This window comes from Rattus norvegicus, chromosome X, assembly GCF_021556685.1.
Source record: "Rattus norvegicus strain SHRSP/BbbUtx chromosome X, alternate assembly SHRSP_T2T, whole genome shotgun sequence".
Classification (NCBI taxonomy): Eukaryota; Metazoa; Chordata; class Mammalia; order Rodentia; family Muridae; genus Rattus; species Rattus norvegicus.
Window position 1 is genome coordinate 12,196,490 of NC_141554.1, and position 9,424 is coordinate 12,205,913.

At 40.1% G+C, this 9,424-nt stretch overlaps 1 pseudogene; it reads left to right on the forward strand.

The window, feature by feature from the left end:
• The first annotated feature begins 1,102 nt into the window (after positions 1-1,102).
• Blzf1-ps1 (basic leucine zipper nuclear factor 1, pseudogene 1) lies at positions 1,103-9,137 on the forward strand (annotated as a pseudogene).
• Positions 9,138-9,424: the final 287 nt, after the last annotated feature.

Sequence of the window (9,424 nt, forward strand, 5' to 3'; positions counted from 1 at the left end):
TATTTCTTAAACTTCTTACTATCTTACTCTCTGACAAAAAGTGGCTTCCTTAAAAAATGTAGTATTGGGGTTGGGAATTTAGCTCAGTGGTAGAGCGCTTGCCTAGCAAACGCAAGGCCCTGGGTTCAGTCCCCAGCTCCGAAAAAAAAAAAGAAAAAGAAAAAAAATGTAGTATAATGTAGTATTGAAGTACTAGGAAAAATTAGAGCTCATTGCTCTTTCATAGACTCTTTTTATCTTGTGTACTCTGCCTTCAAATTGCATTCACATAAGTAACAAACTGCCTGAGATCATTTTCATGCAGAATCACAACTCAAAAAATGAAATATGAAATTTTTATTATTTATTCTGGGGATGTTATTACTAGGTAAGTTTATGACCCTCACTTCTTCCCATTATCCAACTGTTCTCCAGAGTCAGCTTTACCCCTTAATGAGTCTCTTAAAGATGAGAGTTTGTTCTGAAAATGATAGAACCTCATCAAAGAAAAAATCATTATCTTCTGTCCTTTTTTTGAAGTGCTGAGAATGGAATACAAGGTCTTGCACATCCTAGAAAGCTATTCTATCCCTGAGGTACACCCCTAGCCTCAATTGTATGAAAAAAACACTTACCAGTTATTCAGCTGACAGGAGGTTTGTGTCTAGAATATAGAAATAGCTCAAATTATGAAGCATTAAGAAAAAATCCGATTAAAATGGGTGTTGAACTAAACAGGACATTCTCAAAAGATGAATTACAAATGACTGAGAAACCTTTTTAAAATATTCAACATCCTTAGCCATCAGGGAAATGCAAATTAAAACTACTTTGAAATTTCATCTTACTCCAGTCAGAATGGCCAAGTTCATAAAAAGCAAATGACAGCAGATGCTGGTGTAGATGTGAGGAAAGAGAACACTTATTCAATAATGACGGGTGTGAAGTGGTTAGAGTTGGGAGTAGCTAGGTTTCAGGAAGGCTTAGGCAGGTTGGCTTCTGAATGCCAGAAGAGTTAGAGGGCTGCCGAGTGAGTGAAGAACCTGAGTGATAAACATTGAAATAAGGATATCAGAGGTCTTTGGTGAAAGTCTTGGATTGTATTTTCATTAATTATGGAAAAATGACTACCCTTAAAACTTTTGAAAACAAAGGCATCCTTACTCTGATCCCAATCTGAGGAGCAGGAGATGGAATGGAAACAGAGGAGGCCTCTAAGTCTGCTGAAGTCACCCATGGAGTCCAACCCATAAATCAATGTGTCCTTCCAAGACCACGTAAAAAGTCCCCCTCAGACATCCCAGGTGTTCTTCAGCTGGGGAAGATTCTTAATGAAACACAGTGGAAGTTGAAGCTGTCAGAATATTTGTTCCCAAAACTATCACTCACTACATCTCCACCAAGAGTGCAAAGTTTAAGTTCTTAGGACATCACAGAGAAGAACTCCACAATCAGTCAGAGGTGGTCTCAGACCCGAGGAAGGAACTCTCAGAGGTAAAGAAAGTTTTGGAAAAGCTCAAGAATTCTGAAAGGAGGCTACCTCAGGACAAAGAAGGCCTTTCAAATCACAGCGCCGTACCGACAGAAAGTTGCTCGACTCTTTCTCTTCTGGTCCTAGGCACTGCGGGAGCCACGGCTTACTGTGGAGACATGGCCAAGTCCAAGAAGCACGCCACACACAACCAGTCCCACAAATGGCATAGAAATAGCATCAAGAAATCCCGGTCACAAAGGTATCAATTTCTCTCCTTTTTTATTTTAATTAACTTGAGTATTTCTTATTTACATTTCGAATGTTATTCCCTTTCCCGGTTTCCGGGAAACATCCCCCTAATCCCTAGCCCTCCCCTTCTTTATGGGTGTTCCCCTCCCCATCCTCCCCCCATTACCGCCCTCCCCCCAAAAATCACGTTTACTGGGGGTTCAGTATTAGCAGGACCCAGGGCTTCCCCCTCCACTGGTGATCTTACTAGGATATTCATTGCTACCTATGAGGTCAGAGTCCAGGGTCAGTCCATGTATAGTCTTTAGGTAGTGACTTAGTCCCTGGAAGCTCTGGTTGGTTGGCATTGTTGTTCATAAGGGGTCTCGAGCCTCTTCAAGATCTTCCAGTTCTTTCTCTGATTCCTTTAACAGGGGTCCTATTCTCAGTTTAGAGGTTTGCTGCTGGCATTCACCTCTGTATTTGCTATGTTCTGGCTGTGTCTCTCAGGAGAGATCCACATCCGGCCCCTGTCGGCCTGCACTTCTTTGCTTCATCCATCTTGTCTAATTGGGTGGCTGTATATGTATGGGCCACATGTGGGGCAGGCTCTGAATGGGTTTTCCTTCTGTGTCTGTTTTAATCTTTGCTTCTCTATTCCCTGTCAAGGAAGTATTCTTGTTCCCCTTTTAAAGAAGGAGTGAAGCATTCACATTTTGATCATCCGTCTAGAGTTTCAAGTGTTCTATGCATCTAGGGTAATTCAAGCATTTGGGCTAAAAGCCACTTATCAATGAGTGCATACCATGTGTGTTTTTCTGTGATTGTGTTACCTCACTCAGGATGATATTTTCCAGTTCCAACCATTTGCCTATAAATTTCATAAAGTCATTGTTTTTGATAGCTGAGTAATATTCCATTGTGTAGATGTACCACATTTTCTGTATCCATTCCTCTGTTGAAGGGCATCTGGGTTCTTTCCAGCTTCTGGCTATTATAAATAAGGCTTCTATGAACATAATGGAGCACGTGTCTTTTTTATATGTTGGGGCATCTTGTGGGTATATGCCCAAGAGAGGTATGGCTGGATCCTCAGGCAGTTCAATGTCCAATTTTCTGAGGAACCTCCAGACTGATTTCCAGAATGGTTTTACCAGTCTGCAATCCCAACAACAATGGAGGAGTGTTCCTCTTTCTCTGCATCCTTGCCAGCATTTGCTGTCATCTGAGTTTTTGATCATAGCCATTCTCACTGGTGTGAGGTGAAATCTCAGGGTTGTTTTGATTTGCATTTCCATTATGACTAAAGATGTTGAACATTTCTTTAGGTGTTTCTCAGCCATTCAGCATTCCTCAGCTGTGAATTCTTTGTTTAGCTCTGAACCCCATTTTTTAATAGGGTTATTTGTTTCCCTGCGGTCTAACTTCTTGAGTTCTTTGTATATTTTGGATATAAGCCCTCTATCTGTTGTAGGATTGGTAAAGATCTTTTCCCAATCTGTTGGTTGCCGTTTTGTCCTAACCACAGTGTCCTTTGCCTTACAGAAGCTTTGCAGTTTTATGAGATCCCATTTGTCGATTCTTGATCTTAGAGCATAAGCCATTGGTGTTTTGTTCAGGAAATTTTTTCCAGTGTCCATGTGTTCGAGATGCTGCCTTAGTTTTTCTTCTATTAGATTGAGTGTATCTGGTTTGATGTGGAGGTCCTTGATCCACTTGGACTTAAGCTTTGTACAGGGTGATAAGCATGGATCGATATGGATTCTTCTACATGTTGAACTCCAGTTGAACCAGCACTATTTGCTGAAAATGCTATCTTTTATCCATTGGATGGTTTTCGCTCCTTTGTCAAAAATCAAGTGACCATAGGTGTGTGGGTTCATTTCTGGGTCTTCAATTCTGTTCCATTTGTCTATCTGTCTGTCTCTGTACCAATACCATGCAGTTTTTATCACTATTGCTCTGTAATACTGCTTGAGTTCAGGGATAGTGATTCCCCCTGAAGTCCTTTTATTCTTGAGGATAGTTTTAGATATCCTGGGATTTTTGTTATTCCAGATGAATTTGCAAATTGTTCTGTCTAACTCTTTGAAGAATTGGATTGGTATTTTGATGGGGATTGCATTGAATCTGTAGATCGCTTTTGGTAAAATGGCCATTTTTACTATATTAATCCTGCCAATCCATGAGCATGGGAGATCTTTCCATCTTCTGAGGACTTCCTCAATTTCTTTCTTCAGAGTCTTGAAGTTCTTATTGTACAAATCTTTTACTTGCTTGGTTAAAGTCACACCGAGGTACTTTATATTGTTTGGGTCTATTATGAAAGGTGTCATTTCCCTAATTTCTTTCTCGGCTTGTTTCTCTTTTGTGTAAAGGAAGGCTACTGATTTATTTAAGTTAATTTTATACCCAGCCACTTTGCTAAAGTTGTTTATCAGCTTTAGTAGTTCTCTGGTGGAACTTTTGAGATCACTTAAATATACTATCATATCATCTGCAAACAGTGATATTTTGAGTTCTTCTTTTCCAATCTGTATCCCCTTGATTTCCTTTTGTTGTCTGATTGCTCTGGCTAGAAATTCAAGAATTATATTGAATAAGTAGGGAGAGAGTGGGCAGCCTTGTCTAGTCCCTGATTTTAGTGGGATTGCTTCAAGTTTCTCTCCATTTAATTTAATGTTAGCGACTGGTTTGCTGTATATGGCTTTTACTATGTTTAGGTATGGGCCTTGAATTCCTATTCTTTCCAGGACTTTTATCATGAAGGGGTGTTGAATTTTGTCAAATGCTTTCTCAGCATCTAATGAAATGATCATGTGGTATTGTTCTTTCAGTTTGTTTATGTAATGGATCACGTTGATGGTTTTCCGTATATTAAACCATCCCTGCATGCCTGGGATGAAGCCTACTTGATCATGGTGGATGATTGTTTTAATGTGCTCTTGGATTCGGTTTGCCAGAATTTTATTGAGTATTTTTGCGTCGATATTCATAAGGGAAACTGGTCTGAAGTTCTCTTTCTTTGTTGGGTCTTTGTGTGGTTTAGGTATAAAAGTAATTGTGGCTCCATAGAAGGAATTCGGTAGTGATCCATCTGTTTCAATTTTGTGGAATAGTTTGGATAATATTGGTATGAGGTCTTCTATGAAGGTCTGATAGAATTCTGCACTAAACCCGTCTGGACCTGGGCTCTTTTTGGTTGCGAGACCTTTAATGTCTGCTTCTATTTCCTTAGGAGTTATGTGGTTGTTTATCTGGTTTATCTGTTCCTGATTTAACTTCGGTACCTGGTATCTGTCTAGGAAATTGTCCATTTCCTGTAGATTTACAAGTTTTGTTGAATATAGGCTTTTATAGTAAGATCTGATGATTTTTTGAATTTCCTCTGATTCTGTAGTTACGTCTCCCTTTTCATTTCTGATTTTGTTCATTTGGACATGCTCTCTGTGTCCTGTCATTAGTGTGGCTAATGTTTTATCTATCCTGTTGATTTTCTCAAAGAACCAACTTGGTTCTGTTGATTCTTTCTATGGTCCTTTTTGTTTCTACTTGGTTGATTTCAGCTCTGAGTTTGGTTATTTCCTGTCTTCTACTCGTCCTAGGTGTATTTGCTTCTTTTTGTTCTAGAGCTTTTAGGTGTGCTGTCAAGCTGGTGACATATGCTCTTTCCTGTTTCTTTCTGCAGGCACTCAGAGCTATGAGTTTTCCTCTTAGCATAGCTTTCATTGTGTCCCATAAGTTTGCGTATGTTGTACCTTTATTTTCATTAAATTCTAAGAAGTCTTTAATTTCTTTCTTTATTTCTTCCTTGACCAGGTTATCATTGAGTAGAGCATTGTTCAACTTCCATGTATATGTTGGTATTCTTCCCTTATTGTTATTGAAGACCAGCTTTAGGCCGTGGTGGTCTGATGGCACGCATGGGATTATTTCTATCTTTCTGTACCTGTTGAGGCCCGTTTTTTTTTTAATTGTACAAATTATATGGTTAATTTTGGAGAAAGTACCATGAGGAGCTGAGAAGAATGTATATCATTTTGCTTTAGGATAGAATGTTTTATAAATATGTGTTAAGTCCATTTGGCTCATGACTTCTCTTAGTCTGTCTACGTCTCTGTTTAATTTCTGTTTCCATGATCTGTCCATTGATGAGAGTGTGTTGTTGAAATTTCCTAATATTATTGTGTGATGTGCAATGTGTGTTTTGAGCTTTAGTAAGGTTTCTTTTACGTATGTAGGTGCCCTTGTATTTGGGGCACAGATATTTAGGATTGAGAGTTCATCTTAGTGGATTTTTCCTTTGATGAGTATGAAGTATCCTTCCTTACCTTTTTTGATGAATTTTAGTTGAAAACTGATTTTATTCGATATTAGAATGGCTACGCCAGCTTGCTTCTTCTGACCATTTGCTTGGAAAGTTGTTTTCCAGCCTTTCACTCTGAGGTAGTGTCTGTCTTTGTCTCTGAGGTGTGTTTCCTGTAGGCAGCAGAATGCAGGGTCCTCATTGCGTATCCAGTTTGTTACTCTATGTCTTTTTATTGGGGAGTTGAGGCCATTGATGTTGAGAGATATTAAGGAATAGTGATTATTGCTTCCTGTTATATTCATATTTGGATGTGAGGTTATGTTTGTGTGCTTTTCTTCTCTTTGGTTTGTTGCCAAGACAATTAGTTTCTTGCTTTTTCTAGGGTGTAGCTTGCCTCCTTATGTTGGGCTTTACCATTTATTATCCTTTGTAGTGCTGGATTTGTAGGAAGATATTGGGTAAATTTGGTTTTGTCATGGAATATCTTGGTTTCTCCTTCTATGGTAATTGAGAGTTTTGCAGGATACAGTAACCTGGGCTGGCATTTGTGTTCTCTTAGTGTCTGTATGACATCTGTCCAGGATCTTCTGGCTTTCATAGTCTTTGCCGACAAGTCTGGTGTGATTCTGATAGGTCTTCCTTTATATGTTACTTGACCTTTTTCCCTTACTGCTTTTAATATTCTTTCTTTATTTTGTGCGTTTGGTGTTTTGACTATTATGTGACGGGGGGTGTTTCTTTTCTGGTCCCATCTATTTGGAGTTCTGTAGGCTTCTTGTATGCCTATGGGTATCTCTTTTTTTAGGTTAGGGAAGTTTTCTTCTATGATTTTGTTGAAGATATTTACTGGTCCTTTGAGCTGGGAGTCTTCACTCTCTTCTATACCTATTATCCTTAGGTTTGATCTTCTCATTGAGTCCTGCATTACCTGTATTTTTTGTACCAGTAGCTTTTTCTGTTTTACATTATCTTTGACAGTTGAGTCGATGATTTCTATGGAATCTTCTGCTCCTGAGATTCTCTCTTCTATCTCTTGTATTCTGTTGGTGATCCTTGTATCTACGGCTCCTTGTCTCTTCTTTTGGTTTTCTATATCCAGGGTTGTTTCCATGTGTTCTTTCTTGATTGCTTCTATTTCCATTTTTAATTCCTTCAATTGTTTGATTGTGTTTTCCTGCAATTCTTTCAGGGATTTTTGTGATTCCTCTCTATAGGCTTCTACTTGTTTATTTATGTTTTCCTGGAATTCTTTCAGGGATTTTTGTGATTCCTCTGTGTAGGATTCTACTTGTTTATTTATGTTTTCCTGTGTTTCTCTAAGGAGTTCTTCATGTCTTTCTTGAAGTCCTCCAGCATCATGATCAAATATGATTTTGAAACTAGATCTTGCTTTTCTGGTGTGTTTGGATATTCCGTGTTTGCTTTGGTGGGAGAATTAGGCTCCGATGATGCCATGTAGTCTTGGTTTCTGTTGCTTCGGTTCCTGCGCTTGCCTCTCGCCATCAGATTATCTCTGGTGTTACTTTCTTCTGCTATTTCTGACAGTGGCTAGAGTGTCTTATAGGCCTGTGTGTCAGGAGTGCTGTAAACCTGTTTTCCTTTTTCTTTCATCCAGTTATGGGGACCGAGTGTTCTGCTTTCGGGTGTGTAGTTTTTCCTATTTACAGGTCTTCAGTTGTTCCTGTGGGCCTGTGTCTTGAGTTCACCAGGCAGGTCGCTTGGAGCAGGAAGGTTTGTCTTACTTGTGGTCCCAAGGCTTAAGTTTGCTCATGGGGTGTTGCTTATGAGCTCTTCTCGGGGGCAGCAACCAGGAAGATCTGTGCCACCCTTTCCGGGAGCCTCCGTGCACCAGGGTTCCAGATGGCGTTTGGTGTTTTTCTCTGGAGTCAGAGATGTGGGCAGAGTGTAGTCTCTTCTGGTTTCCCAGGCGTGTCAAGGTATCAATCTCTTAAGGGGGTCGACCCCAAGTTTCTGAGGAACATGTGCTTTGCCAACAAGCACAACAAGAAAGGCCTGAAGAAGATGCAGGCCAACAATGCCAAGGCAGTGAGTGCATGAGCAGAGGCCATCAAGGCCCTCATGAAGCCTCAGGCCATCAAGTCCAAGATGCCAAAGGGCTCCAGCCGCAAACTCAGCCATCTGGCTTTCATCGCTTACCCCAAGCTTGGGAAGAAGATTCGAAGCTACAAGGGTCAAGGGTCGTAGGCTCTGCCTACCAAAGCCAAAGTTTCAAACTAAGGCAGAGGCCAAATCTCCAGCTAAGGCCCAGGCTTCAACTCAAGCCCAGGCTCCCAAGGGTGCCCAGGCCCCTGTGAAGGCCCCATAGAAAAGTATCCTGTCAGTGTAAAGACAGATGGACTGCTGTGACACAACCACCTACGCACTATTTGCAGATGACAGTGTCCTATGCTGTTTTTACAAATAAACTTGAGACAAGAAAACAAAAAAAAAGCTGTTCGTGTCTTCTGTTGGGGATGACCCACAGTATCACTTTGAACTTCTAGCCCGGGAGAAGAATCAGCTCATCTTAGAAAATGAAACACTAGGTCGGAACACAGCCCAGCTTTCTGAACAGCTGGAATGGATGTCAATACAGTGCGATGTTTGGAGAAGTAAATTCCTTGCAAGCAGGGTAATGGCAGATGAATTAACAAACTTCAGAGTAGTTTTACAGCAACAGAACCAAGATGCCCAGAGGATCTCCGGAGTGGATGAGAACAGTTTCTCCAGGAAATGATCTCTACCCAGAAAATTTTGGAAGAACTTTTGGTCTCCTTACAGTGGGAGAGAGAGCAGACATATTCCTCTAACACAGAGTCCCACAGCACAGCAGATCCAGCACTCACAAACCACAGGCTGGCAGAAGCAATACATGTTCATCTGTTGGGAAATGTTGGCATTAGCCATCAAAAGAAGATTCCAGCCACAGTAGAATTCTGCAGTACCTCAGCTGAGAAAGTGGCTGAAAAGATTCTGTGGATTTTGGTTTCAGTTGCCTATACAAAAAGCTCTCCAGACAATGCATTTGCTGAATCCACATTACTTGCTACAAAGAAAAATATTGGACGTTTCCATCCCTATACCAGATATCAAAATATAACTTTCAATTGCTGCAGTCACTGTCAGGGGGAGCTCGTTGCTCTCTAGTGTGCAGTCTGTTGGAACCATGCTTAGTACCCCACAGTTGTTATTTGGGAGCCTAGATTATTAATATGCTAGAAATAAAATCAATTCATCTTTATATAATACATACCCATGAAGTTATTCATGTACTGGATTCCAGATTATTTTTCTTAACAAATATCTCAGGGTAAGAAAGTGAAGCTATATAGATGTATTTAAGGTACAAAATACTTTCCAGTACATAGTATTTATGCTAAAAAAAACTAAAAAGATTTTATAACTTTCTTTTAGGCCCTATATTACTATTCTGT